Source organism: Crocodylus siamensis, chromosome 3, assembly GCF_052110815.1.
Source record: "Crocodylus siamensis isolate JL-2025a chromosome 3, ASM5211081v1, whole genome shotgun sequence".
Taxonomy (NCBI): Eukaryota; Metazoa; Chordata; order Crocodylia; family Crocodylidae; genus Crocodylus; species Crocodylus siamensis.
The window spans coordinates 36176139-36194319 of record NC_143397.1 but is presented as its reverse complement, the minus strand read 5'-3'; the positions used below and the strand labels follow the sequence as shown (position 1 = coordinate 36194319).

General features: G+C 44.7%; 1 protein-coding gene across 2 annotated transcripts in view; it reads left to right on the top strand.

The window, feature by feature from the left end:
• Positions 1 to 1659: 1659 nt before the first annotated feature.
• TNPO1 (transportin 1) overlaps positions 1660 to 18181 on the top strand; it is a 117974-nt gene continuing 101452 nt past the window's right edge. Inside the window, exon 1 of one of the 2 annotated variants that reach the window (XM_090038127.1) lies at positions 1660 to 1700. The gene's annotated coding sequence lies outside the window, so the exon portion shown is untranslated. Of the gene's footprint in view, positions 1701 to 16187; positions 17617 to 18181 lie in introns of those variants that run through there. The other variant, XM_090038126.1, reaches the window with a different exon arrangement.

Sequence of the window (18181 nt, the reverse complement as noted above, 5' to 3'; positions counted from 1 at the left end):
GGAGTCCATTTTTGGGCCCCACAATTCAAAAAGGATGTGGAGAAGCTTGAGAGAGTCCAGAGAAGAGCCACGTGCATGATCAGAGATCAGGAAAACAGACCTTACGATGACAGGCTGAGAGCTATGGGGCTCTTTAGTCTGGAAAAGGCTCGGGGTGATCTCATGGCCACCTATAAGTTTATCAGGGGTGACCACCAGGATCGGGGGAAACATTTGTTCACCAGAGCACCCCAAGGGATGACGAGGTTGAACAGTTATAAATTACTGCAAGACCGTTTCAGGCTGGACATAAGGAAGAATTTCTTTACTGTCCAAGCTCCCACGGTCTGGAATAGCCTGCCATCGGAGATGGTTCAAGCACCTACATTGAACACCTTCAAGAGCAAATTGGATGCTTATCTTGCTGGGATCCTATGACCCCAGCTGACTTCCTGCCCTTTGGGCGGGGGGCTGGACTTGATCTGATGAGGTCCCTTCCAGTCCTAATGTCTATGAAATCTATGAAATGGTAGGAGTCTACTACAGACCCTGTAATCAGGATCAAGAGCTCGGCCATGGAATTTGCCAAGGAACTGGCTGAGGCTGCATGCTCCCAGTGCATGGCTGTCTGGATGGTTGAAGTCTCCCATGACATCTCATGGGAAGAGCACTCAGCCAAATCTAAATAGTCGCAAAGCTTCCTCACGTACGTGGACAAGCTCTGTCTAAAGTCTATGGACTGACAAGAGGCAAAGCACTGCCTGACCTGCTATTGGCACGATGATCTTGTCAGCGACCTAATGATCAAATGGAAGCTGGGAGACGGTGACCACAAGCTGATCACATTCCCTATCCACCATAAAGCTGGCAAGTCAGTCAGCAATGCAATAGTCCTTGACTTCAGGAAAGCTGACTTTGACAAGCTCAGGAGGCTTGTTGGCAAGGCCCTAAGGGACCATGACCCAAAGGAGAGGAGAGTTCAAGGATGAGTGGTTGCTCCTCAAGGGAGTGATCCTGAAAGAACAAGCAGGATCCTTGAGTACCTTGAACTATCTCTAATTTCTTTTTAACTAGAGAATATGTTATTTTTTATATGTGATGGCACACCTCACCATCTGCACCCGTCTTTTCCAACATCTGCACCCCTCTTTTCCAAGCCCTAGATCCACCCGAGTCTGTCAGTCAGTGCCCACACTGTCTAAAGAGGGGGAGAACCACCAGCCCACACTGTGATGGCTGCCCGGGCAGCTGGACCCACAACACATCAGCTTTAACCCATTAGTATTAAAGAGCATTAGAAGACTAGAAGGTCTGGTGCCAATCGCCTCCAAAGAGCTGAGGCACCAGACGCCAAGGAGTGCCACGGGCCTGGGCACTGCTGTGAGGACTGCGCTGCCCTGAGGCCCGTTCAACTGCGTTTGGGGCTTATTTGGCGGGGACGTTGCGGCGTCCCTTCATGTCCCCACGCAGCGGTGCCTGGCCCGTACCCTGGCCACCGGGGAGCTGGCACAGCCTGCTCCACGGCAGTGGGGACAAAGAGCCCCGCGCGGGAGGCGGGGCAGGCTCGGGCCCGGGCGGGGCCGCTGGGCGGGGCTCGGCCGCCATTTCCCCGTCGCGTCGTCAGGGTTACGGCCCCGCCCCCCCTCCCGGCCAATAGCGGGGCTAGGCGAGCTTCCTTTGTTCGGCCATTTCGGGGCCGGCGGGAGCTCGGGGATGTGCGGGTACGTGCGCTGCGCGGCGGGTCGGGTCGGGAGGAAGGGGTGTCGGGGCCCTGGCTCGCTGCGCTTGTCCCGCAGGGAGGGGCCGGGGCTGCACTGACTTGCTGTTGTCCCTTCCCCGGGGCCGCCCCGCTCCGCGGGAGGGTCGTGCCCGGCTGCCCCGGTGGCTTGCTCTGCAGGTGCCTCCTGAGATGGGAGCTGCTGCCCTCAGCCCGGCGTGTTGAGCCCTCCCCCGCGTCCCGCTGCTCCTAGTAATCGCGGATGTTTTGTTCTCGATCTGTTTTGGTTTTTAATGTGGGGCCTCTTGCTGCCTCCTCGGAGCGCTTCAGACCCATGGACCGAGTGCTCACGGCTTCGAGACGGGAGCCCGTGCCTGGTGGTGCTACGGACAGCTGGACTGTGGTGTGGCCACTAGCACGCAAAGAAGCTGTGGGCAGGGTGGAAGATAACCCCAGAAGCCTGGTCTGGCCTCACTTGCAGGGTCTGCTCCTTGCACCTCACTGTGATGCTTTCTGAAACTGCCTTTTTTTCCCCTTTATCACTCAGAAAGGCAGTTATAATTTTTATAATAGGAGATAAATGGGTCTTATTTTTTAATTCATGGGAACTCTGAATTGACCGAAGAGGGTGTTCATATTTTCTTTCAAATAATCTGTTGTTGGATCAAACTGACAACAAGTTGAGGGCAACAGGTAATTATTTGGAGAATGAAGGCATGAGAAAATGGGGTTTAGAAAGTAAACTGCCTCATATCTTTAAGTGCAAAAGCTGAGATTGATATGAATAGTGTTATGAACCATGTTCTACCATGGGATGTGAATAGAGAGCCTTGGTTGATGTGGGACGCTGATTCTGGGCAGCAGCTGAATTAAGTCAGCATAGCCTGAGGGGGGAAGGGTAAAAGTGGGGACTTTTTACCATCTTTAATTTTCCCTCAGCCTGAGGAAGGGCATGTGTGCCCGAAAGCTTACAGAAAAAAGGGTTTTTTTGTGACTTCTTAGTTGGCCTAATAAAATTTATCATCCCTGAACCAAGAGTTCTAGAGTTATGCATTGATTTTTGTTTCAGACCAACACAGCTACCAAAACTATATCTCTGAAAAAGTGACAAGTGGCATTTTTTTCCCTAGAAAGTTTGGTTTCTGTAGTTATGGATTGTCAAGCGCCCTTTTCTCTCTCCTTCTTTCCACTGCTCTGCTCAGGCCACAGTTTGGGAAATCCATATCTGAGAGCACGCAGAAGCATGTTTTAATTTTAAGCTCCAATCAGAGTAACCTCTAGAACTATACTGGCTTGTCAGCTGCTAAATCTCCTTATGGAGCTGTCCAACAGCCATGAAGAAGAACTGAGTCTGTGATTTGGCTCTGCACTCATTCCCCATATCTGTGACCTCTTAGTCCTGTTCCTGTCACAGTCTGATGCTAAAACTACAAGGAAGAGTAACAAAAGACTATTATACCTACTGGTGCAGCACTAAGCACCTTAACACGGAGCTGACATACAGGGCTGCAGTGGAGGCCAAAATCAGGGCTATTCTGTTTACATGGAGTTCTTAGTTTAAAAATTTAAAGCTCAGTGTTGACAGAATTTTGCTATATTCAGTCTTTTTGCCTTTGTCCCAGTGATTGGGATATTTATAAAGTTAATCCACTCCATTAAATTCTCCAGGCTGTGCCAAAAATTAAAATGTGCTTCTGAGTAACTGAAGCTATAAGCCTGAGTTTCAGATTTCTAGGAGTTAAATCTGACACAAGGTGCACAGGCTGAAACCTTTTTATAAATAAAGACTTACTGGTAAAAAAAAAAAAAATCCATTACACATTTTAATTGCATATAGCATCTTCCATAAAAATTATTATAAAATACTTTATGAAGTTGAAAGTGTGATTAGCACTGTATGAGGCACAAGGTGCCTGCCTTTGACTCTTTTGTTCTTTAAATAATTTAACCAGAGTGTGGCAGTGCAGCTTTGGGTGCCTGCCACTTTAAGGACAGAGTCAGGCAGCAGCCAGGTGCCTGATGAGGGCAGCCATGTTGAAACATGAGGCTTATAAAGGCTGCAGTTTGCTGTTTCCAGCTTGGGCAAAAACATTGCTTGGCTGAGCTGCATGGAACATCTAGCAGGTAGGAGCAGGAGGCTCTTGGTCCTGGGCATGACCTAAAAAAACTGCACCCTGTCAGGGAAGGATGGCCTGGTGGGGCTCCTAGTGGTATGGGGGCCCCCAAGAAATGCCAGGCCAGTTACCTCCCTGGTGAAAGGTGAGATGGGGCACCTTAACCCCAGCCCCCATCTTTGGGTGGGTTTTGGAGGTAGCTGTGGAGCTAGGCATGGCAAGCGCAGTGCCACCTGAGCCTATGGGGGTGGTTGACTCCAAGGCCATGAAGGAGGTTGGAGTTGTGTGGCCCTGCACAGAATAGAGCTGAAGGGGAGTAGGTCTGAAGGACAGTCCCAGGGGCACGTTGAAGAGGGCCGAACTGGGAGTAGGTCTGAAGGGCAGTGCAAGGGCCAGCCCATTGAGTAGTCAAGTGTAAGGATGTAGTTGAGTGCGAGGAGGATGAGAAGACCTGAGGGTGGGGCATGGTGTAGAGGCCCTAGACTGGGCACAGTAGGAACCCCAGGAATGGGGAGTAGGCCAAGATATGTCTTTGGATGCCTGAGGCTGTAGTTGGGCGAGAGGCTGAGTTGGGAGCTCAGTCAGAGAGTTAGGGGCAAGTCCTGACCCCAGTAAGTCCTCTGCTGTAAGGAGGTTGAGCTGTGGGTCGAAAGAAAGACCTAAAGGTTAAGCACAATGACCTGCTGCTTCAGGGTTTCACAGGGACTCTGCGAAACCCTGGAGCACCAGTCGTAGTGTAAGTTATGATTGCATCATGTGGATGCCATCTGCAAGGCATGGGCTGCAGTGTGGGGGAGGCTCAGAGCTGCACATAGTACCCCCTGGCATTGGGGCTGGGAAGGGGCAGACTCCTGCACTATAACACCAGTTTATGGGAACAGCAAAGTCATGGCAGGCGAGACTGGGTGGACTGCCCCATAGAGACAAGTAGGTGGCCTGGCATGAGACCCGGCCCCAGGCATGCCCCCCGTAACCCACAGTTAAATTTTTTTAAAATTTTTTTTTGCCTGATCCCTTTAGTGTTTAAGTTTTTAGTTAAAATTAGAAGATGTGAGCTTTGTAGGTAGAAAAATGCAAGCAAACAGCATCAGTATCAAGATCTGGAAAGAAGACCTTTATATAAATGGTGTGGAGAAACAGAGGCCACAGAAAGATGCGCAGATAGTGACAAGGGGTCTCACTTTCATCAGAGGCTTCATTTACAAACTCAGATGTTTTAACTAAAGATATGGGCTCTTCTTAAGCCAAGCTATTAGTATATTGGTGCAAAACAGTGTATAGACACACTCACTTCAGTTTAAATAGGCTTATTTTGGTTAAGCTGAGGCCAGTTTCTTCCTGATTTTAAGAGTGACATTGATTTTAATTTAAAATAAACTAAAGAAAGCGTGTACTGGTTTAAGCAAATATGATTTGAAAATAGATTTAAATTAAACCAGTGCACCTGTGTTTTGTAGGTAGTGGTGGAAGTTATATTGGTGGAAATTGGGAGCGATTCCAATGGTCTCTCTTAGGTTACATGATGTAAGGGAGATGATCATTAAAGCTAAATGTGTGATTAGCTGAAGGAGATCCATGGGGAATAGTTAAACCAAAAAAGGAGGAGGTTTGAACTTTGTCTTGAAACAAATGAGAACCTTAAGTAACTTTGGTATAAGGCTGATGTATGTATATTTCCTCTTTGTGTGTGAGAAAAGAGTCATCAGTATGCTGGAAATACTGTGATCTGGAGAGCTGGGACTTTGAGACCATGGGGAAAAAAGTCATTGAGTAATCAAACTGAGAGGAAACAGTCACTTTGAACGTATTCATTAGGGCTGTGTGAAATTTGAACAATTTTGTTTCAAAGCTGTTTTGACGTGTTTTGACCTTGAAACAGCGAAATCAAAATTAAACAAAAGGCCTTGAAACCGCTTCAAAATGAAATGAGGGCACTCAAAACATTTTGAAACGTTTCAAGTTTTGAAGCAGCTTGGTGGCAGGAGGTGGGGGAAAGCCAGGGCTGCACTCCAAGCGGCTCTGCCAGTCAGTGGAGCCCGGCGAAGCTTCAAGGTACCCTGGTGGTGGGAGGTGGGGAGAGCAAGCGACAGAGCTGCTCTGAGCACAGTCCTGACCAGTGGCTCTCCCCTGCCACCCACTGCTGGGCTGAGCTTTGTGAGGATAGCAGAGCCGGTCAGAGCACAACCCTGGCTCCCCCCCCCGCCTCCCACCACCGGGGTGCGCTCTGATCGGCTCCACCAGCCCCACAAACCTGAGCCTGGGGGCAGGAGGCAGGGTAGAGTGACTGCCCAGGGCTGTGCTCCAAGCAGCCTTTGCCACTAGTTCTCCTCGTGCTGGGCTGAGCTGCATGGGGCTGGTGGAGCTGCTCGGAATGCAGCCTGGCAGTGGGAGGCGGGGAGAACCTGGGCTGCACTCTGAATGGCTCCACCAGCCCCACAGAGCTCAACCTGCCCTCCCAGTGCTGCTGGACTCCTCCCGGGGATGCAGGCTCCCCAGATTTGTGTGCGGGATGACAGGAGGCTGCTGTGCTGCTCGGGGCCAGCGGCAGCACCAGTCTTCTTGGTGCTGGGTGCGTGCTGTGCCTAGTGCTGGTCCCAGGTGGCAGTGGCAGCCTCCTGTCATCCTGAGCGCAGATCCAGAGGCCCACACTCCTGGGAGGAGTCCAGCACAGCCCTCCTGGGGGTGTGGGCCCCTAGATCTGCGCGTAGAGTGACAGGAGGCTGTCTGGGGACAGCAGCAGCACCAGTCTTCCCAGCACTGGGTTCAGGTTGGGGTCAGTGCTGGTCCCAGGGTGCAGCGGCAACCTCCTGTCATCCATGTGCAGATCCACGGGCCTGCACCCCCAGGAGGAGTCTGGCACAGCCTCACAGCCCTCCTGGCCAGATCTGTGCGCAGGATGACAGGAGGCTGCTGCTGCCAGCAAGTGACATGAGTTTTGCTTGTCATCAACTTGAGGTGCAGTTTCCCATAAACCCCTGCACCTATCTCTTTGAAACTTGGTAGGCTGCATGCCCTGAGAAGGGGCTACCATCCCTGCAATTTTCATCCAAATCAGGCAAGAAATGACAAACTTATAGGCATTTTCATGATTCCCCATTATAGCCTATGGGTGAAACGTCAAAATTTGTTGAATCAGTGAAGACAGTTTTGCCGAAATGAAATGGAACAGTTCTTCGAAATGAAACAAAATGAAACACTGTCCTGAAATGGCGACACAGAAGTCAGAACGAAATGGTGCTATTTCACACAGCCCTAGTATTCATGATTACCAAATTAATGTGATTGTGTATTTAGTTTTTGTAGTGCACCAGCAGATATAAATTTATAATAGCTTTTGGAAGTCACATGTGGTATGAGATCCTTAAACCTTTAGTATTTTAAAATACCATTGGCTGTTGTTTAGCTACATTACCAAGGAGGCCTCACTGACGGCCTTCTTCCAAAACTGCTGTTCCCTCTCTAGGAGAGGAGAGAGCCTTGTGGCTCCCTCTCTCTATTTGTTTCCAATCATTCACAGATCATTCTTCAATGATAAGAGCTACACAAGGATTTCAGATATATTGTTTACTGTTGGACAGTGTTGCTGCTACTGCCCTTTGAACCAGCTCATATTTGTAATACATTTCATAGTCTATGACAATGGTACGCATTTTAAAACATAAACTTACATTATGTTGCATTTGAAGTTATTACTACGTACAACATGTTCAGTGATTTCATTGGTTTCACAGAAACTAGAATACCTATTGTCACGGAATCTAAGTGTTGAACAAAAATTTAAAAATAGCATAGACTAGCCTCCATGAAAATATTTCCACAGCCACCTTTGCTCCCAGTATGGATGTTTAGTTCTGGTTTTGTTTTGACTCCTTATTTACTTTTTGTCTCTTCCCCTCTACTCTTCCAGTTGTGGGGTAGACCTGGTAATATGCTACTAATAAGGGAGGGCCTTGTGAGAGAAATGAATCTTTCCTGTTGTAAAAACACATTAACAAAAGATAAGGCTTTAACAATTGGAGTCTAAGATACTTGAAAAAAGGTGTCCTGTCCCCCCATTTCCTCTTCCCCTCCCCCCGAGTGGGAAGAAACTCACAGTACAGTCATGGGTTCTATACATTTCCTTGTTTTCCAAGTTTGGAAAATCTTTAATGTTTGTTAACTTAAACCCATTAATCCTATGTTTGAGTCCTAGGTCAAAATTCAGGAGACTTGAGGTAAAGTCCAGCATAAGATTCCCAGAGCCCTAGTTCTGCCTGAGGAAAATACCTCTACTTCAAGCACTGTGCAAAATGGCTAAGGGTGTCCTCAGAAGGCAGCCCTGCAGATCTGCAAAATGGTGGGGTCCAGTAAAGATTGAAGGTCAGAAGGATAAGGTCCAATAAGGATTGAGGATGAGCTCACAACAATGCAGCAGAAGGGATGCTATAACAGTAATTGCAGCTTGTGTAAATGTAGGTACCCAAACTACCTTTACATTATCTACTTGGTTACTGCTAGTTGTAGCAACCCAGCATTGTGGGTGGGCTAAATGCTCTCTGTTCTTGGGCAAGTTTTGCAGCTTAACAAGGTCTGCAGTACTTGAGCTACACTGTTAGCAGTACCTGAGGTAGCTTCAGAGACAGTAATGAGTACAGCGTAGATATAACCATAGACAAGCCTCCAGGGTTATTCAAGTTAAGTTGAGACCTCTCCAGATCTTGTAGGCAGGCATGGCTGGAAGGTCATAAAGGTGATTAAGACTACACTATGGCCATAGTGTAGTCTTAAACACATTTTTCCCTCTCTTACCTCTCTTGATTGGGGTATGGAGTTTATGGTTTACCTTTTAGAGATGAAGAATAGTTACACTTATGGTGTTTTTTGTATTGCTCCTGCTTTTGCTGTTGACAGATTAGGCAAATTCAGTTCAACCCTTGTTGCCTATGTAGCTTAATCTATAAAAGGAGTATGTATACTAACTATTGTTATCCTTAGTAAAACCTCTTTTTTCGCCCTAAAGGAGTAGAAAACCAGGATCATAGGCCCTCCTTAGCCAGAAGGGTTTAAACCCATATCTCCTACTTTCCAAGAGAGTTTTCTGACCACTAGGCTCTGAAGTAGTTTGGTTACTAGCATCCTCTGGCTGTCTGGTTGAAGTGGGGAAGCCAAGAATGCAAGTCGTGAGGCCAGAAAGGAAACAGGTAAGAGGAAGTATGATCATATGGCCTGTTGCTGAGGGCATTCAGCTGGAAGAAAGCATTCCTGGCTCCTGCTTCTTGTTCTTGGGTTGGTTTCCAATTTTTCTTCAATTACTGGTTAATGTAAAATGCATGTCCATCTCTGGCAGCAGGGAATGTTTACAGGGAGCTCCTTGCATCTGAAAGGTAGGTTTAAAGAGAGCACAAGGTTGCTTTTCTGAAAATTTAACCTGTGGATGATGAAGGCTTCAAAGTGGATGCCACAGCTGCCATTGTGACAACGTATGAGAGGACAGGTAGAATGGAAATCGGGCATTGGAAAGATTTGAAAGTTAAGGCAGGTAATTTGTGTTTGATGTGATACAAAGAAAGCATAGGACAGAGGAAAAAATGTGGAGTACCACAGCATCATCCACAGCATCAATGGGGGACAAATTGCATATGTTATAACCAGAGGGGTGGGGGATGTTGTAGTGCTCAAACATGCCCTCAGGCACTGGTTTTTAGTGCTGCAAAGCTTGTAGCAGTACAGAAAAAATAGGGCCTTTTGGGCAGCCACACATTCAAAGCCTCCTGGTGGAAATGCAACAAAGCTTAACGCTGTTGAGCAAGGGGGTAGTAGGAGGCTGCTATATAGCTCCCCCAACCCCCAGGAGTTTCAGTGTGCTGGACAGGTTCACTGAGAGAGTGGGTAGCAAGTCCAGCTCCTGGGTAGCCTGAGAACTGAGCCATTCTTAGATGGGCAGCCCTTTAAAATTTCCAAGGCTTTAATGGGCTGCTGATGTTTAAGCACCAGCAGTCCTTTAAAGTTCCCAGGTTGCAGGCAGCTCTGCCACCCTTGATGCCAGGTGGCAAAGGTAATGGGACTCCCCGGAAGCTTCTCATGAGAGCAGGGTCTCTACTCTCCACCCCATCAGCCTCTGCTACTGCTGCTTGCATGGAAGCATGGGTGAGGGGGTTTCCTGCAAGTAGGGCAGGCTCTGCCCCCTTGTCAGCCCCTGCTGCCATGTGCAGATGTCCCCTCATCCCTGCTGCCCAAATGGGGCTGTTTTGTGTGCCTCCCTAGGTTCTGGAAAGTTTAAAGGGCATCATGCCTGCAGCCTGGGATCCATGTGTACTGTTGGCTGGCATTTGAGAGTCCCAGACTGCAGGTACACTGTTCATGGGCAGCCTGGGAGAGTGGGAAAGGGAGAGCTCTGTGGGATTGGGGGTGGGGGGGTGGAATCTCACTACCTGACCAGACTTTAAATCTGTCCTGGCCTGCCAGAGAAGTCGCTGTTTAAATAGCAACATCATTGTGGAGTTGCTGTTTTTTGTGGCAGATTAATCATTTTTAACCTCAAGACAAATTCATTTAATGTCTAACATGTTATCATTTGTTGTGGGGTGGCTTACATATCCCACAATAAGTGTAATGTATGCCAGGGGCCCAAGATACAAGATGAGGGCTTGTTTGTATGGCACTTTTTGTGTGGTTTTGTTTCACTTGTTTGTTCTATGTCAATGGAAGGGGAAAGCTATATTTTAAGGGTGTTACAAATATTGTTTTTCCTCATATACAACACATGCCTTTTCCCCTAAAATCAGCTCCCCAAGAATGGTGTGAGTGTGTTAAGTGGGGAAGCTGGCTTTCTGCTTGGGATAGAATCACCTGCTTTGATTTGTGCTCCACAGTATGGTAGCTGTGATATTACAGGCAGCTACAAAGTCATTTGACTTAATTGCTCCTTCTTCATTTCAGAGGTATTAATGATCATTTCTCCTTTTTAATGGTCTTGATGTTCTACCAATCAAACTAAGCTTTCTCAGGGAAATGTTGCTGTGTTGTAGCTGCTCACAGTCTCTCTTCTCTTATATCACAGCCTTTTCAAAATCAGATCCACTCATGGAGACCAGTCTTCAGCAAAAGCTAGGGTTTCAGTTTTAGTTAATTAGGAAAGGTGAGTCAAATGATGATTAGGTTCTATCTCTGCTCAGTGCAGCAATAACTCTGGGGGAAAAAAATCTCTCTTTTTCTTCATTCTGCTTTCAAAGAAAAGTGCATATTATATTCCAAGGCATGTTGTATACAAGAAAATACCATAGCATTGCCCTGGAACTGTGGAGGAACCATGATGAGGGTCCTGGGGGTCCTAATATTTCCCTTAATTAGGAATCTTAGGGAGTCAGGAGAAATATTTAATTTAATAAACTAAGACATTTTAACTACCTCTGCCTTCTTAAAAGATTAATAACATTTTTATGGTCAAAAATGACACTTCTTCTGATCTCGTACATGTTCTAGACAGTAGATCCAAGGTGTTGAAAAGGGGTATGTGGTGGCAGGAGAGAGCTTGCTGCACATGTGTAATGAGTATGCTGCACTGGTGTCTGGCATCAAAGATGGGAGCTGTCAGCAGTGCATGAAAGAGTAATAGAACCACTGTGTACCCCTTTGGATCCATCCCTGATTCCAGAGGAAAGGAGAGGACAATAATTTGACTCTTATATGACTTAAATCTGTGATTTAAAGAAAGAAAGAAATGTATGCGACTCAAAGGGGTCTCCAATGATTAATTCAAATGTTAGAATCAGACTTTTAAAATTATTTCACAGATAACTTTTCACTTAATATCAATCAGTATGCAACTTGGTAGGTAAAAGATTAGCATTCAAACTCCTCATCTCTGGAGATTCTGTATGCCTAAAAAGTGGAGTATGACCATATTTTCTGGCATATAACATACTTCCTGTATGTAGTATGAAACTTGGTGTCAAAAGGGAGCCTGAGCAGGGGAGGAGTGTGTGGGGAAAATCTTTGATTTGAGACAAGTTGCAGTAGTTAGGGAGTTCAGCCAGGTCCTAAGCCTGCTGCCAGACCTGTGTACCAGATAGGGTCCACAGACTGACCTGGTGCACCAGGTCCAGAGCTGCCTGTGTACTGATTTCAGCGCCTTGTGCTGATTCCAGGACTGTGCATTGACTCTGCAGCCTTGCACTAGGCCTAACCTGGCACATGACACTGGAGTCAGCACACAGTCCCGGTCTTGGTGCACCAGACCCTCCTGGCATGTGGCCCAAGAGTCAGAGCACGTCCTGGATTTGGCATACCAGGTGCAACTTGAAACATGGCTCTGGAGCCAGTGCCCAGGGTCAGACTGAACACACCAGATCTGGGGCCATGTGCCAAGTTAGACTTGGCAAGCTGAGTCCAGCTGTGGACTAACTCTGCATTCTGGCCCAGTCCAGTGAGTATATGCTGGCAGGTCCAGAAATTTGGCGATGGTTGGTAGTGTTAAATTATGCAGCTCTGATAGCCAGCCATCAACATTGCCACTGCTTTGTGTTCCTCCTCCCACCCACAGGGATCCTTCTTACTCATAAAATGTGCACCTCGATTATCCCTAGCTGGTTTTGGAGGAAACGGTATGGGTTACATGTAGGAAAATACGGTAGCACAGTGACTGCAGGTCTACACTTTGCTTTTCATATTGGAGTATTTGCTACTAGAAACCTGATATTGACCTGGTGTGTAACCCTTCTAAGTACTGAACACATTAACTCAAAGCCTGCAGTCCTTACTCAGGCAAACTGACTGAAATGACATAAAATCCAACAGGAGTTCAAAATGACAGTAAATGTACATGGGCCTCCATAGAGATAATAACATTGGATTATGTGTTGGTTTGGTTTTCCAGTACTTTGTCTGCAAATGTTTTCATTCTTCATAAAATCGATTTACAGTTTTTAAACTTTTTCTTTCTTCTTTTCTTTCACAGGGGACGGTTAAACACACATTTAGTTAAATGTTTTGAAGACTTTAGATGGGTTGGAGTCTTTGATGTTGCAAAACTTTTGGTAGAGTTCTGTTTGTTTCTAAAATGAAGCAGTTTATAGGGAGTTGTATAATTTGCCTTTTCTTTTCAGATTATCTTTCACTTTGTCATTGCAGTTGAACGTGAACTAAGCTCATCTGTTCTAGGCATCTGCTCATTCCCCTGTATTTTCATCTGTGTGGAAAATGGAACAGACAACTTCCTTTAAAGTTGCTGCCCCTGCCAGTGTATGGATTAATTTTTCCCTTAAAACTCTTTTTGCTTGTGCTAGTAACAATTTTCAGACTTCCTTAAACATGTAACTTGCATTTCTGTGGGTGAAAACTTCTCCTAGCCAAACAGTGTTAAACTGAATAACTATATTCAGTTCTTTTTAAAACTACCCTCTTCCACCTAAATACTAGTTTAGATTGGACCATACTGCTTTTATCATTTATTTAAAAAGATGGGATTAGTGCTTAAACAACTTTGTATGATGGTTAAGCTATTAAAACAGGACAGATGTGGCTTCATTGGAAACCAGTTACCTTATTTCATGAAGAGGTATAGAAGTCTTATGAGATCTGTTATACATGTAACCTTGTCCCGTAACATGAAACTAGATATTTGAACAGCCTGTTTAAAGCGGGTATTAATTTAAGACTGTTGTTGTTTATGAAATGCTGGCTAACAAGCTTCTGTAGCAGTATTCTGAAAAGTTACTTCTAACAATTTTTTAAAATCAGATATTGAAATTATAATTATTAAACTGTTGGTAGACTCTTAATTTGTCACCCCATTGGGGAATGGAAGTAATAGTGACCAATTAGTAGGAGTTGATAATGTGGCAGAGGGAGAAGGGTTTGCTGGCAGGTGATTAAAGCAACAGCAAATTGAATCAGAATGGCAAATTGAACCAGAGTTTACTGTAATTAGGGAAGACCAAACTAGTTTAAATTAGAATATCCTATTTATTTGCAGATATTTATTCATCCATTCAGAGAGCCCTGTGGATCTGGAGCAGGGAAAGAATTACTATTTTAAAATCCTCTGTATATTTAGTTCCTTTGTTTCATTATTATTAGTTTAATAGATTATTTGCAATAATGTATGGTTTATTTTGCTAAAATGATATCGTAGAATTCACAATCATATTATAGGCTTGGCAGAATTATATTTTTATTATATTTTTTTATTTTGATGGCCAAAATCAATGTTTATTTTTAAACATTTATTTTTATTATTGATTTTTAAAAATTCAGTAAAATTAGGGCGGTGGGGGGCAGACAATTTAGTAATGACAGTATACTGTTAAAAGCTTTATAAAATCACGTGTCAAAATAGAAAAAGTAAATATCCATAAATCAATAAAGACTACCTGCTTTAAATCATTTTATTCATTTGGTAGTACACTTGTCTCATGGAGTGGAGTGTGGGAGCAGAAGCCAGGTTAGGGGCTGCAGGCTGGGGCCACCAGCAGAGGAGGCTTGTCAGGGGAATCCTGGCTGTCGAATGCTGCTTAATTCCCCAGCACCATGCTGCACCAGGAGACGGCAGCCACCCAGTCTGGGGTGGGAAACAGTTGCCTGCTCCCTGTGGCCCCTTGGGGGACAAGGCCCACCTGGCAGGCACTAGTGGAGGGGTGGCTTAACCCCTTGGTGGTCACAGTCTCTTGCCCCTCTGAGCAGCAGAGGGGTAATGGCTGGGCCCTGGAGGCACCCTGCCCCAGTCCATGCAGGGGACAGGCTGGGCTCAGTGGGAATTTGGTACCCAATCCCCAGCTGGGACCTGGACAGAGCAGATGGCCAGAGGAACTGGGTTCCTGGCTGCTAACAGCCCTGCCCCTTGGCTATGGGACCAACAGTGTCCCCATCCCATTTCCCTCCCCCCCCCAGCGTTGCCCCCATTTCCTGTATCAGTTGCCCGAACCACTTTCAGAGAAGCAGTGTGCAATCAGTGGAGCCAGGGCTCCCCCCACCCTGCCTGCAGTGGCCACTCTGTGTGCAAGTGGCATGCCCATGCCTGGATTTTCTTTACCCCCATCCCAGATTTTTTTTTTTTCTTATATCCCCTTTCTATACATTTTGATTATTACAAATGATGATATTTTTCTGTCGTTCTGCAAGTCTGAGGTGAAGTCTATGTTTAATGATAAAATTGAATCCTGCCACACCTAATTATATATTCTATGAAGATCATGTCACATGACTTGTTATTGGTAAAAGCATCCAATAAAATTACACATTCTACTAATTTAGGCAAAAGTAAAATTTAACGTAATATGTTATAATACATAAATTAAATCGTAGAATTAAATTAAAATAAGTGAATTTATTTGATTTTTTGGCCCTTGTTTTTTGTGCAAGTAGCGCAAATGCACTTACAGAATATAGACCAGGCTGTAAGTGGTTGGAGAGGAGCCAAATTGTTTTTGTTTGTTTATTTCCTCAGTAGCCCAGTACTTACAATTTTTCAGTAATGGAGAGCTCCATTTTCCTCTTATTTAAAGAATGAACAAGACCACAAATAGTGATTTAGGTTGTCTGTTTCATTATTCCTGCAGGAATATATCTCATCTGAAATATGGGGTCTGATGCCACCTCCCAGTGACAACTGTAGATCTCATTAGAGTTGATTGCAGTTTCATAATGGCCTTGTTGTTTGTGTTTTTGTACTTCAGGTAGATAGGCTTCTAGGCCAAAAGAGTACTTTCCATTATTACTTCCTTCTTACAGGAATTTTCTTACGTCTTTAATTGCTTGAACTAAAAATTAACTTGGAGAGAATAATATTCACATAACCAACAAAAACTCTATTAACATATGTAAGATTCTCAAATACTTAAAATTCACCATTCAAAATAAAGATGAAAGTGAATTTCCTAAAATATTACTTCTCGACCAGTGTTGATTCTTAAGTTTGAACACGTACTTTTTCTCTTGGATGATTGCTCCATTCTTTATTTTAATCTTTGTTTGTTATAGAAATGCAGTGAAGTAAAGTAAAATAATTCAAATGTAAATATGTATGAAGTACATAATTACTGATAGAGTTCAAACACTGTTGATCTATTTTGGTTGAAGCTCTCCAGAGAATGTTAACTGATGACTTATCTTTGTAGTGACATTTTCTCCCAGCATCTCAGCTGGTGCAGCCACATTGCTGCAAGCCTATATTAAAGATACACTTTTTGGTGTAAAAAATAACTTGCACCACAGTAAGCTATAACTATGTATGTTTCTTCTAGCACATTTTGCATTTTCATTTGTATAGCTACATCGGTGTGGTTTTAATGGAAGGAGCAGGGGGAGCATAAATAATGCCTGAGTTCCCTTGCTTCCACTTACAAGAACATAGTTTGACTAGCCAATTGCCTGTCAAGAATGATGGGTGGGGGGGAGGGCTGGGATGGAGTGCCGCCACCTAATGCCCCATGCTGCTGCTGTTCTGCCTTGGCTCCCCCACCCTCTGTCTGGTCCTCGGCTTTGGAATCATGGTGGCATTCCTCCCATGCTTGGAGCGCTCTGGCTGTTTCTGTCAGCCTGTCAGAGTGTGAATAAAGCATTATGGACAGACAGACTCAGGCTTTTATAATATTAGAATGGTTGTGTTTTTGTTTTTTTTCCAATAAGTGTGTTACTATCATAGGTTAATTTTCTATTACTTCCCACACAGATTTGTTATCAAGTATCATATGTAAATATATTTCAGTAGCACTATTAAATCGTCTCTAGGGCATGCTACTAGATAGGGCTTTGAAAATCTTTGTTAGTAGAATTGCATAGACTGGGGATGTCAATTTTTGGTGCAGGCCTGGAGCTTCTTGTGGGCTGGACCCAGCCTGGGCCATGTGGAAGTGTTGGTGGCAGTTCCAGTTCCAGCTCCAATGTGGGGCATGTGGCAACAGCTCCAGCCCCTGTTGTGTGCCCTGTGCCAGAATTAGAGTTACTATTCCCTGTCCTTTAGTGGCAGCTCTAGCTCCAGTAGAGGGCATGTGGTGGGGGCTGATTGGGAAGGTAGGACTGGCAGTGGCAACAGGTAAAGTGGCCAGAGGCCCCTCGCTTGCCCTTGTGCTGATTCTGTGTTAGGCCTCTCTCCCCGCCATGCCCCTTAACTTCCAGTGGCCTTCTAGTAGCCTGGTGGGCCAGATAAAGCACCTCCATGGGCTGGATCTGGCCCATGAGCCAGATGTTTGACATGCCTGGTGTAGGTCATCGTCTGAAAGTAATTTGCTCCTAGTATCTGTGACTACTTTTGGCTTCTTATTGTAACAACTTGAACAAGTTGTTTAACTGAAAGTAAAGGATTTCTCTGTATTCTGATCTTCAAATTTTACTTTCTAGAGTGATTGGGGTATATGATTGCTTGAATATTTTGAAATAGAAGAAAGCTAGTGAAGAATGTTTGAAATGCTCCTGGTAAAAATGTGGAAAATGCTAACTTTCTAGTAGACATTCAGTTTACATCGTATTAGCTGAGTAAGTGTTACTATCAAGTTTATACTCTTTCTCCGTAGTAGACAAATAAAGCTATCGGATTTTGTTGTAATTTCTGTACTGAAAGGGACAATTTTTCTAGAGAATTTTTAACACAATATTTTAATTTCTGTTGATAACTTCTTTTTTTACATTGTGCCAAAGTATTCATTCTGTCTCCTTTGTATGCTCCTTCAGAGTACTATTTTTGTATGAAATGTGTTGATATCACTTTTTATTTTGTTATACAGTTGAGGAGGAAATATGTTTCTTTATTGGGATCCACAGACATACATATAGATGCCCCCAAGATCAGAACTGCAATCCTCTTTTGAATGACAGTATCCATATAGGGCTCAGGTTTGTTTTGTTTTGTTTTTTTAACCCTCTTCCCCTTTCTTCCCCTCCTTCAGTTAAAGGCATAAAAGGTAGGGAGCAATTGCAACCAGACCTCATTTCCTTTTGACACCCATGGTGGGGAGACAGAAGCAGTGGTATTTGCCTACTGTTCCCTTTGTATTTTTTATTTTATTTTATTTTTTTACTTAGCCTTGGGTAGATAGCTATAGCAAGCCTTTATTAGCCAGAAGGACCAGCTATTGTATAAAGGTTGCACTTATTTGCAGTTCAACATGTTTTAATGCTTACAGCCAAAGACGGTAAGTATTTCCTTTCTTTATTCTCATGTTTTGTTCTCACTCCCAGTTCAGACTTTTAACATAAATACAAAAAACAAAAGGGCAAATGACTTTTTAATGCATGCTTTGTGCCTGTCCTGTAATGATTTGATTTTTCTTGCAAGTGGCTACAACAACTGTTTTGACTTGATGAGAGCCGTTTCCAAATCTTTGTCCTTGGACTAGCACACCAAACACTGAAGTCTGTAGACCCTGTCCAAAACTCTACCAAATTGAACAGGCCTTAT